Source organism: Podarcis filfolensis (assembly GCF_964270895.1).
Source record: "Podarcis filfolensis genome assembly, chromosome: 8".
NCBI lineage: Eukaryota > Metazoa > Chordata > Lepidosauria > Squamata > Lacertidae > Podarcis > Podarcis filfolensis.
The window spans coordinates 73,784,698-73,797,554 of record NC_139611.1 but is presented as its reverse complement, the minus strand read 5'-3'; the positions used below and the strand labels follow the sequence as shown (position 1 = coordinate 73,797,554).

Below are 12,857 nucleotides of genomic sequence, written 5' to 3'. Positions count from 1 at the left end.
CTGCAAAAAGCATGCTTAAGCAGAGTGCAGGTATTTTTCCAAAAACTCACACCATGTAAAGTATGTGCAAAAAAAAAAAAAGCAAAAAAAAAAAGGTTGTAAATGATTTGTGGAGCACATGTAAGCCAGATGTAAAATAGTTGTAAAGTATGTGTGTGGTGGAGAGCTCAATCTCTTTGCAAACTGGGTGTAAACACTTCATCAAGCATGTGGAAACAGTCAGAGTGTAAACTCTCTGGAAAGCGTGTGAAAAGCCGTGGTTGGCGGGGAGTAAAAAAACACTGGGCATGGCATGTGAGAGAATATGCTGATGATATTGGAATAATAACATACGAACAGTGCTGCAAACTCCATGCCAAGTATACGTGAACAGGGGTGAAATCCTCAGACCAAGGGTATGTCAGCCAGGAACAAACCAATTTTGCCAGCTGAAAATCTATTACGGGGAGGGACCTCCGGGCTTTACACAGACTTTACACCTTGTCTGCACGTGTGATTACTTGTGCTAGCCACTAATTAATATGCACCATGTCTGTATTGTAAAACTTGAGGGGGGGAATGTTTTTTTTTCTCCCCGTCAAGGGATAAGCGTGAGTGATTTCTGATGGAGTGGGTCGTTCCATGCTGAGGTCCGTGCACAATTCAGTGATGCAGAGGTGAGTTTTTTGGGGGAGTAGTTTTCCGGATTGCTGTCAGGGAAGGGTTTGGGGGCCCTTTTAGCTGCTCCCAGCAAAAGAGTCAATGTTTAAAACAGTAGGACAGAGCAGTTGCCCTAGACATCTCCTCCTACCCAGAGTCTGTTTGCTGATTTCATTCCTGTGCATTTAATGGCTGTGTGTTCAGACAGACGTCTAACAGGTGCAGCTTTCCACTGCTTGGAGGCAAGAAAAATCAGCACAGTTTCTCTGCCTATAATACAAACTGTTAAATAGACAGGAGTGCTACCAGAGAGAAAGGTGGGAGCAGCAACACACAGGAGTGTGTCTAGGCAATGGTGAGTTGACCGGGCCACATGGTGGCCCATACCAGTCCACTCAAGTAACCCGGCAGACAATTGGAATTGGAGAGCAAGCTGGACTTACTGCTGAACAGAACCAAGGAAAAGGAGTAGAGGAACCTTCCTGGGCTGCTCTTGTGCATCAACCAAACCTGCAAACGACGCTATTCAAAGCACATCACCTGCTGATGTGCGCACATCAGCCTGATGTCAAAAGCACCAGAGCCCTTCTTCCCACCCCCAAGATTGTGGGTCCTTAATGGGAGGGAGGGGCCCCTCATAAGGCAGGATAAGGAAAGCAAAGATCTCTGGGAAGTAGAAAAATGAAGGACAGTAAAGGGACAGATGGAGGTAGGAAAGAGAAACGCAACTTTTCTAATACACCAAGGCCATGGGTGGTAGAAGGCACCACAGAATAGAACACCAGGCCCCAAAGCAGGGATTGCGGCCCTCCAGACCTCTTTGCCTGGCCTTCAAAACTCTCCCTATGCCGCACCTCCAACTTGAGAGCCAGTGTGGTGTAGTGGTTAAGAGCGGTGGACTCATAATCTGGGGAACCGGGTTCGCGTCTCCGCTCCTCCACATGCAGCTGCTGGGTGACCTTGGGCCAGTCACACTTCTCTGAAGTCTCTCAGCCTCACTCACCTCACAGAGTGTTTGTTGTGGGAGAGGAAGGGAAAGGAGATTGTCCACCCACTTTGTCCCCTGGCCCCACCCACCACTGGCATGAGGCCTCCCCCAGGGAGTTCTCCAGAAGGGAATGCCGTCCGGGAAGGCTGAGGAAGGCTGTCTTGCCTCAACCAGGTTGGGCTGTGGTTTCTTTCCCAGCAACTTGGCCATTCCAGCTGATCATCAAAAGTTCCCTTTTGCCTGCTGGCAGCTTGCAAGACCCAGGACCGTCCAGCCGTGCTAGAGACACCAGAAAGAATGAAGGAAGCAGAGCAGAGTGAAGGTAGCCAAAGGGAGGGTGGAAGAAGGACCACAGTGGAGAAAGAAGGCTGGCAGCGGGGCCAAATGGGTGCAAGCAGGAATGGGGATGCAGGATCAGAAGGGGAGGGCAAAGATCTGAGCAGGGAGCAGTGGCAGGGAGAGTGCTTGCATTATCATGTGGAACTCATAGCCACAAGACTCAATGCAATGGCGCCTGCTGGATTTAGATCAGTGCCTCTTAGGGCCGGTAGGGCAGAAGGCAAGGAGGTTAACAGTAGGTGGCGCCAGAACCAATGAGAGGCAGAAACAACTCATTCTAATTTAGCCTAATTTTGCTGAGTTACACAAGGGACAATATCCCCTAGACTGGTTCTGCATATGAAGGCAAGCAGATGCAGACTGGCTGGGGACAGACTGAAGATGCTGAGGGCAGGGCCCCCTCCCCATTCACTCTAATGGACTGGCCACCACTGACTTTGGAGAAGGATTTGGAAGGTTCAGGGAGGAGGAGCCAGTGTCATTTAAAGGGAAACCACCATGTTCAGTAGCAATAGACCCCAGATCAGCGAGGCAACTGGTAGCAGGCTTCTTATCAACCCCATGGCCTCCTTGAAGGCACCTGGTGGATGGCTGCAGCTGCAAAGGCAGGATGTGGTGGAGAAGATCCCGGCCTGAACCTGCAAAGTGTGTTGCAAGTCAGAGATGTGGAAAGGGGAGGAGGAAGGGGTGAGCCAACAACCGAACGCGGAGCAGGGAAGGAGCAGGTGTGCAGGACGGCCGACCTCAGAGCCAGCAAGCTGGAGCTACCCATTCCATCAATGGTCCCATGCTCCGTTAACTGTCGCAGAGGTTAGGGGGTGGGGCAGGAGGGCAGCTGGGAAGGGGAGGGGGCATGTCGGTGGATGCTGTACCTCAACATTATAAAAAAAATGACGAAAATATTGTAAAAAAAAAACTTTATTGCAAGCAAAACAAACCACCTTGTCTTCCATCTCATGCGGCCCGTCGAGGGCCACACCCATCGCAGGGGCGTCGTGCCAATCCCGTGGAGGTGGGATTCGAACCTGCCTCCGGCAAAAGGGGCTCGAATCCACCTCTGAGAGGGGTGGGCTTTGCGGCCAAATTCCTGATTCCTTGGGTTATTTTTTAAATTTATTTATTATTTTTTGCCAAATCCATGAGGAAAAGAGAAAAAAAATGACAAATTAAAGTACTAAAAAAAAAATCTTTCTTTTTCCAATAAAATCAAATAAAACCATGAAAGAGAGTTGTGTGTTCGTATGTCCAAAAAAAATGAGCTACGTTGGGAAGAGGGGCTGAGTAAAGCGGGTGATGCTGACGAGTTTCGGAGCTGGTTCGATGGCACCATATATGTTTCCCGTCTCATACAAAGAGGAAATGTAACTAACATTTTTGCATGGCATCTCTCTTGCAAGCTCCAGCATTTCCCCACCCCCACCCCCCTACCCCTTCCTTAGCTGGTCCAAGAAATCCCTGGTTGCCTTGCCTCCTTTTTCTTCCAGCCAGGCCGGGAAGCCTGCCTTTGTGCCATACAGAGATGAAGAGGTGCCCATCAATGTGTGTATTAGTGAAACTGACATACGGAAACCTGTTACGTTAAGGAAAATTGCTTTGCAAAAATGTTTACATTAGGAGGCATCTGCACCAAAATGCTAATGAATTTTCATGAGGAGTTAACTTCGCTGATGTTGGGAGCTTGTGTCTTACATACTGACCCGAGTCTCACTCCAGCCATGACACAGTGGTGCATGGGAAGTCTTCAAAATATCCAAACACACACACACACACACACACACACACACACTGCCATTAAAGATTCCCAGCCATTCCTAACTTGGCTCCATGCCTGGTCTAAGTTCAGGAATGGGGAAAACCTGTGGCCATGTAGATGCCAATTCCCATCGGGACAAAGCCAGCACGGCCAGTCACATCCAAGGAAGCTGACTGTTGGAAGAGTCATGGCAGGTAAAAGAAAGTGCTTCTGTTCAGACAGCACATAGTTAAACTATGGAACTCACTGCCACAAGAGGAAGTGATTTGCTCAACCAACTTGGATGGCTTTAAAAGAGGTTCAGACAATTTCATGAAGGAGAAGGCTTTCAGTGGCTGCTAGCCATGATGGCTATGCTTTGACTCCACAGTCAGAGGCAAAAATTCTCCAAAATACCAGCTGCTGGAAGCCACAGGATGGGAGAGTGTTCTTGCAGTCGGGTCCTGCTAGCAGGGATGTTCAGTTAATGGGCATGGTGGGAGTTGGAGTCCAACAACACCAATAAAGCAGGCAGGAGAGAAGAACTACACAAGATGACGCAGCTCCTAAGGTAACTTAGATTGGACCATTATTTCTCTCCTCAAACTGCTATGAATCTCTTCCAGCCAGGGATGGATGGATGAATTTCATTTTAAGCTTCTGCCAAGACCCGCATAATTGCACGATGATGGAATGGTATCACTTATCATGTGCAGAAAGGATCATTGCATTTTACACCAAAGAAGGAAATTACACACAGGAGAGGGGGCCTTTTTTTAAAAAAAGCGTACCATTATGCCTAACGCTGATGAGAGGGCCACCCTGGGAGTAACCAATAATTCAGATCCATTTGGCAAGTGGGTCGTTCTTGCACCTTCCAGGGAATCTAGGAGGAAGTGGTGTGAGAAACTTATTTCACACAGGCAGAAAAGTATATAGCAAATACAAGACCTGATTGTCTGGTGGGGCCTAGTAACCCCTTATCCAGAACTGTCTTTGGGCAGGTGGACAAAGGATGGCCTCCTTTCTGGCAGGTATGAATGCATGGAGGCAGCAAGTAGTAAATGTGGCAGCCTTTAAAGCACCTTAGAGGTGGGTGTGTCACACACAGAGATTAAATAGGTGGATAGATGGATAACCTGAGGACTACAAATCCAAAGGAAAGCACTTTCTGGCCTCTGCCAACAGCTACTGAGAGAACATCAAGGGGGAGACAAACTTGGCGTCTGATCAGCTGGAGAAGGAGCAGCTGATCCATCACTTCCTTTCCTTTCCCCTCCTCATTCCTTTTTCCTTTTGTGCTGTGTCTATTAGATTGTGAGCCAGCAGTCAAGGATTGTCTTATCTTTTAAGATTATGTATAGTGCTTAGAAAGTTTTAGGTGATGGGTGGATGGATGGATAGATGATAGATAGATGATAGATAGATAGATAGATGATAGATAGATAGATAGATAGATAGATAGATAGATAGATGATAGATAGATAGATAGATAGATATAGATAGATAGATAGATAGATGATAGATAGATAGATAGATAGATAGATAGATAGATAGATAGATAAAGGTAAAGGGACCCCTGACCATTAGGTTCAGTTGTGGCCGACTCTGGGGTTGCGGCGTTCATCTCGCTTTATTGGCCAAGGGAGCCGGCATACAGCTTCCGGGTCATGTGGCCAGCATGACTAAGCCGCTTCTGGCCAACCAGAGCAGCACACGGAAACGCCATTTACCTTCTCGCCAGAGCAGTACCTATTTATCTACTTGCACTTTGATGTGCTTTCGAACTGCTAGGTTGGCAGGAGCAGGGACCGAGCAACGGGAGCTCACCCTGTCGCGGGGATTTGAACTGCCGACCTTCTGATCGGCAAGTCCTAGGTTCTGTGGTTTAACCCACAGCGCCACCCACGTCCCTTAGATAGATAGATGTTATGAAATAACATTTCACTGTACTCATCAAGTGAAAGAGAGGGTGGTAGTTACTCTGGATATATTAGTCTGCAGTGTGATGTTTGCATGTTGCATTGGAATGACAACTATCCTGTCCCATAGATAGATAGATAGATAGATAGATAGATGATAGATAGATAGATAGATAGATAGATAGATAGATATTAGAGAGAGAGAGAGAGAGAGAGAGAGTAGCTTTCAAGGCTGTTATTGTAACTTCAGCATGGTACATAAAGAGTTGGAGAGGGAGGAAGAACCGCCTTAGGGAGGGGGAGGAAAAGAGAGGAAAGGCTGGCCTGAAGCAACATCAAAAGAACCACAAGATGATTTCTGTCTTCTCTCCATCAGCTCAGCTTGTCCCCTGTCAGTTTTGCTCAACAGCTGGTGCTTTCCTTTGCATGCCTGGGGCTGATGCTCTGGGGAGGGCACAGCAGTCAGGCAGAAAGGGAGGGTGTGAATGGGATGGCAGGGTGTGGACAAGGAGGCAAGGGAGGCAACAGCAGGAAGATGCTGTCAGATCCCATCCTGTCAAGTCTGGCTGGCTCTTGGCCTTCTTGCTTTGGCTGTCAGGACCCTGGACAGCTCCCTCCTGCCTGAAGTTGTGCATCAAGCACAGCAGCTGCCTCTGGACCAGGGACACAGCTGGCTGTGAGGCTTCCAGGCTGGCTCTGTGGATGGGATTCATTCAGGGCTTCGGGAATGCTACCCGTTGCATCTGGAATAGGAGGAGTCAGGGTTGGGCTTTTGTTGCCCTAAGTACCCAGTTATTTAGGGTGCCAGTGTTGTGCTGATTTCCTGGGGCAGGAGGGATGGATCCACCAGGAATTTAGAAGTTGCACGTGCTGTGACAAGGGCTAGAGGATATCTAAAGGTGGCCACAAACACATGGACATAGGGCAGCAAAGGGTGGAAGAGATGGTGTGAGGAATCAAACTGTCTTAAACTGAGTTAGACATCTAGCACAGTATATCTGTACCAGTCTCCTTCAGCCTTCAGCCACTGGGGCAGGAGAGGCTTAACAGGGTCCAGCACCAACTGAACAAAAGCTGGAGCAGCAGGGTGCAGTCTTGTCACCTAGGACCTTTACAGATGGGAGAAGACCCACCTGCCCCGAGGGATCACACAATGCCAATATCCCCACAAGGTGAGAGAGTCTCGCAAGCGCCATGCCTCACCTTCAGACTCGGTGAGGGGGTGAGGAAATGTCTTGGGACGTCTCCATTGCTTCCATCCAGTCCTGAACTCCTGCATTGCGACTCCCGTGTCTGTTGCTAAGTCTGGATCATTACTTGCCTGAATGACGGTCTCTTTCTAACTTCCAAGTAAAGACCTCTGTCTGTGTGGGTTGGGTGTGTGTCAGGACAGGCCCTTCCCCAAGGTGTCAACTTGAGCTATGCAGTGCAAGAAATTAATGTTGGTATATAATTTATCATCAGATCTTCTTAGATTAGTAGATGAGTATCAGCCTCCCTCCCACTACTCACCCCCCACCACCACCACCACCACCAAAGAAAGAAAGAAGAATTGGTCAAAGATAATATATTTGCATTAACTGACAATTTGCATTGGGCAAAATAATTCCCAAAAACTGATTTCTCGTGGTGGTGCGATCGTTACAAGATTGATCCTCACCTGCAAAGTTATTTAAGAAAAATCTTTCCCCACATTAGGTTTCCAAACGATGCCTTCAGCATTCTTACACAGAAATTATGGGAAAGCTTCACAAAGTGAACATCTTTTGCATTTCTGGACAAAATGAAGTAGAAGACTTGCTGCATTATTTATGTCACTGCCCGCGATATAGACAGCTGAGAGAGAGATTTATTTATGATCTTACAACCCAATTATCAGACTTTGCAGAGACCCAGAGGATTTGCTCTCTTCCTGTGGGCACAGCCTTCTCTGTAGCAGAACCAGCTCGCGCTCCGGGACCAAGCAGGATTGAACTCCAGGTACATCAGCCGATGTGCAGAGACTTCACTTCTGCTTCCCAGTTGCAGGATCCAGCTGTGTAGGGCGAGTGGGAGTGGTTTGGACGAAATATCCCTATGGGTCAAAGGAGGCCAGGTGGGCCAAATTTGGGGTTCCCCACCCCCATCAGAGATGTGTGAATGCATTTCAAATGCCATTTTGGGGATTGAAAAGCATCGGGGGCGGACACGGACACACAAATTAACTCTTCCCCCTACACTAAGTGTGGGAACCTTAGAGAACCAGTGTGGCATAATGGTCAGAATGTTGGACGAGGATCTAGAAGACCAGGGTTCAAATCCTCACTCAGCCATGGAGCTCACTGCGTGGCCTTTGGGCCAGCCACTGTTTCTCAACTCGGAAGGTGGTTGTGGGGATTTAATGAGGAGGGGGAGAACCATGAGCTCCTTGGTGGGGAAAGGGTGGAATATGAATTCAGTAGATGATAGATAGATGATAGATAGATAGATAGATAGACAGATAGATAGATAGATAGATGATAGATGATAGATGATAGATGATAGATAGATAGATAGATGATACAGATAGAGATAGATAGATGATAGATAGATAGATAGATAGATAGATAGATAGATAGATAGATGATAGATAGATAGATGATAGATAGATAGATAGATAGATAGATAGAGATAGATAGATGATAGGTAGATAGATGATAGATAGATAGATATAGATAGATAGATGATAGCCTTTGACCCTCCAGGCTGAACTACAACTCCCATCAGTCCCAGAAAGCATGGTCAATGGTCAGGGATGGTGGGAGTTGCAGTTTAGCAATATCTGGAGCATCAGAGTTTCCCCAGTGCCAAGTCTCCCCCTCTAGGCTGTTAACCTCATATATGAAAACATTTTAGGACTATATGGTGCCTTTATATGTTCCTCTTTGCAGCTAATAGCAGCTGGTGGAATGCAGCAGAGAGGGGTGGGGGACAAATTTAATTTGGTTCACATTTACATTTTTTTTCTGTTGTGAACCAACCTAGGGTCTTCGGATGAAGGGTGGTATATAAACTTAATAAATAATAATAAATAAACAATTTACAGGCAAGCCTGCTTAATTTGTGCCAGCCAAAAGAATTCAGGAACCAAAACAGAAGCCATATTTCAAAATATTGCACTTCTCCAAATTTTGGAAGGCAGTTCTCCGGACAAGCCACGTGTCCAAAAATGCATGCCATGGACTGAAATGTGTATTAAAAGACATCTGTTAGTAAAAACAGCGCACAAAATGTGTCAGGATAAGGAAAATCACTCTGAAAAAATGTGGATATTCGGAGAAATTTACACTAAGGTGTTTCATGGAACGTTTAAAAACAACCCCATATATTCAGAAAGTGATTGAAAATGTGGATAAATGAACTAATGAGTGAAAAAATGAGGAACTGAAAGGAAACAAGGTGACAGATCTGCCCATCACTAGCAGGGAGACATTTGGATCAGGGCTGCAGAGAGGGAAGGAAGGCTTGAGCCACAAATACTCTGTGGTCCTGATACCTGGATGTGTGGGAATGTGGGCTGGGGTTGAAGGCAGCTGGAATCCAAGGAGGGTGATAGCTTCCTCAAGGCCTGTTCTGTCATGCCGGTAATTCATAGGTGTGTATGTACAAGGATGGGGAACATGAGGACCTTCCATCAGATGTTGGACACCACCACCATCTGCCCCAGCCCAGATGGCAAAAGGTCAAGGATGATGGGAGTTGTAGTCCAGCAACACCTGGAGATCCACAGGGTCTCCTAGCCTGGTTGTAGACTGACCATCCCTGGAAGGTAAGAAGTTCTCCATCTGCACAGAATAGGCACTAGCATAGGGCACATGTACCCAGATCTCATGTTAGCAGAGAGTTCCTATTTTTTGTTTGCTGGAAGTAAATTACTGTGACTTGGCTCCGGTTGTGAAAACGTCCCCCTTGCAGGTCTGTCCCCCCAGAAACACAAAGGTGTCTATCAGTCTCCTTGCAGCTCCTTCCTCAACTCATCGCAAAGCTGACTGATTTTCTCTCTTCTTCTTCTTCTTCTTCTTCTTCTTCTTCTTCTTCTTCTTCTTCTTCTTCTTCTTCTTCTTCTTCTTCCCCTTGCCGCCCTCCCTTGGGCAGCCTCCAATCAGAGCAATTGCCCATCACGGCGCTGCTATTCATTTAGCTTTCATCACGGCTCCCATTTAAAAGCAACAAAAATGATTGACGAGCCAGGAGGGAGTCAGCCATCAAGACAGATTAGCAGGGCTAAATACCAAAAGCTCATCCCTGGGAGGCTGAGGAGAGGCAAGGGAAGGAAGTCAAACTATATAGGTGAATATTGGTAGGGGGGACGTATGGTGTTGCCCAGTCGTGTGCTATTATGCTGGTGGGTTCAACACACCCTCTGCTACCTGTCGCTTCTGAAGAAAGAGAATCCTTGCAAAAGAGAGCTAAGGAACAAAGGGGAACCTGCAGACTGGTGGGGTGTGTGTGTGTTTGTGTTTGGCAGGTGTCATTGATGCAACACAAGTGCAGCCATGGTTGATTTATACTGGACCACTAGCACATCACTTTATTAGTTGTTCTGTGATGCTTCTCCAGGTTATCACATTATTGCCATCTGGAGCAGCACGCTTGAGCTTTGTTACCTTGCGTTAATAATAATAATAAATTTTATTTATATCCCGCCCTCCCCAGCCAAGACCGGGCTCAGGGTGGCTAACACCAGGTATAAAACAATTGATTAAAATACAACTTAAAAACAAGATTAAAATACAACATTAAAATGCAGCCTCATTTCAGTAGAAACTCAAATCAAAAACTTTTGGGGGATGAAAACGTCAAATCTTCACCAAGGCCAACTATCCAGACCGGTCCTACATGGGCCAGAAAAAAGCCAGGGAAGTCCCCAAATAGGAGTTCCAACACAGAAGGAGAAAGGAAAAAGCATAGAGGGGGAGGGGATCAAGTTGATTCCAAGCCAAAGGCCAGGCGGAACAACTCTGTCTTATGGGCCCTGCAGAAAGAAATCAGATCCCGCAAAAGCAGTTACAAAAGCAAGACCTCAGAAAACCAAATCCTGGAGCATTAGCTGTGATTCTTGCATTACAGGGGGGTTGGACTAGATGATGATTAATAATAATAATAGTAATAATAATGATGATTGGGGTTCCTTCCAGCCCTGCAACAGTATGATCTGTGGGTCACATCAGTCCATGGTGAGATTTGCAGAGGTTGAGTTCCTCAAGCATCTTGACTTCTCGGGCCTGTTGGTTGGGGCCAGACTGGCTTCCCCCTTGCATCCTAAGAGGGATGGGGCCATGACAACCCCATGGCCCTTCATCTTATGGGTGATGGATGGAGCTCAGCGCGCACTCCCCTTCAATTCTCATTGCCAGTTCTCACTGTGCAGAAGCAAAAAATATCCAGTGGACCTGCTGCTAGATCTCTTGTTTCCTCCTTCCTCACCTGTAAACTTGTTTCATGTGCTCTATTGCAAGCAAGAAGCCAGCTGCACCAAGTCGACAAAACTTCACAGCAAAAAAATTGCCACCATCTGGCCTTCAGAGTACCATACTCAAAAACAAACTTAATTAGCCCATAAGTGGAAATGCTATATCTGTCCCTTTAATACCTGTTTGGGGGGCTGTCTCCTTTCCCTATCCAGATTGTGTCTCCGTCACCCCACCTTAGTAACCCTTCTGTAGAGGAAAAACTCATTAAAATCATTCCATTTTGCTGTTCAGAAACAAATAAGAACTCTCTCTAATGCCGGCACAAAGGGGGTTGCATTACTAAGAAAATTAAAACTGTGTTAATATATAACACAGTTTTAATTTTCTTACTAATGCAGCCCCCTTTGTTCTGGCCATAAGGGGAATTCTTGCTTGTTTATGGAGAGCAACAATATGAAACCTCATCAGCAAGCTTATTTGATCTGCCACTTTGGTATTACACAATGAGCTGGAGGGTTGTGGGTTTGTATTTTATGTTCTCTTATTGTGTCTGCAGTTTTTTGGTTTTTTTAACAATGCCAATTTTCTTCCTAAACAGAATAATTCATATGAATTATTCCGTTTAGGAAGAAATTAGCATTGTTAACAATTGCAGGCCAGGAAGGGGGAGAACCTCCAAGCTCATTGTGCAAAATGAAAGTGAAGCATATGAAAAAATCCCTCCACACCCTTCTCCTCTGCCATTATTATTATTATTATTGTTATTATTAACATGCCACCCATTTGACTGGGTTGCCCCAGACACTTTGGGTGGCTCCCAACAAAATATTAAAAACGCAGTAAAACATCAACCATTAAAAGCTTCCCCATACAGATGACTTCTAAAAGTCAATAGTTGCTTATTTCCTTAACATCTGATGGGAGGTCTGGTTCCCTGTAACCTCACTTCTCGCAGTGAAGGAACCACCAGAAGGCCCTCAGAGCTGAAACTCCGTGTCCTGGCTGAGCAATGGGGTGAAGACACTCCTTCTCCCACCCTTAATGTTTATTCAAAATTCTGTGGTCACAGAGCATGCTCAGCCCCATTGAGTTGTGTCGGGTGCGCACCCCATTTAGGAGGGAGGGAGCCACTACTAAGAAGGCCCTCTGCCTGCTTCACTGTAACGTCACTTAACCTCGCAGTGAGGGAACTGCCAGAAGGCCCTCGGAGCTCGAACAGGGCTGCCTTCAGATGTCTTCTTAAAGTCACATAGATGAATTGCTCACACAGATATCAATGAGTGAGCATGCGGAGTTATCATTGGCGTAAATGGAACACAAAAGAATGGGAGAGGTCCATTAGACAGGAGGATGGAGATGGGAAAGAATAAAATGCCGCCCCCACTCCCCGTTTCCATGCTGGGAGTACAGTACACTCGTAACACAACAGAGACCAGAACGTCCAGCACACCCCACCTTCAGATCTTCAGAAAGGCCTTCTTGAACCAGGCCAAAGGCCCACCCAGCCCAGCACCCTCATCTCACGGTGGCCAACCCAACACCTATGCAAAGTCCGCAAGCAGCACTTGAGTGCAAATGCAACTCTCCCCACTTGTGATTCCCAGCAGCTGTTTTTCAAAGGCATATCCTGCGTCCAACAGTGAAGAACGTCGCCACCGTCGCCGGTAGCTATTTAAGGAAGGTGTTTCAGACCATATATAATTATTCCTTTAGGGAGATCCGTATTTCTGGCCAACTTACCGATTCTGCATACAGGACGGTGATAGTTATAACCAATTAAATGTGCTAAGAATGCATGCAGAGAA

The 12,857-nt window shown here is 46.6% G+C and overlaps 1 protein-coding gene across 1 annotated transcript in view; it reads left to right on the top strand.

Moving 5' to 3' along the window:
- LOC310769055 (uncharacterized protein) overlaps positions 1–12,857 on the top strand; it is a 272,930-nt gene that overhangs the window by 118,404 nt on the left and 141,669 nt on the right. The gene's annotated exons all lie outside the window — the stretch shown is intronic.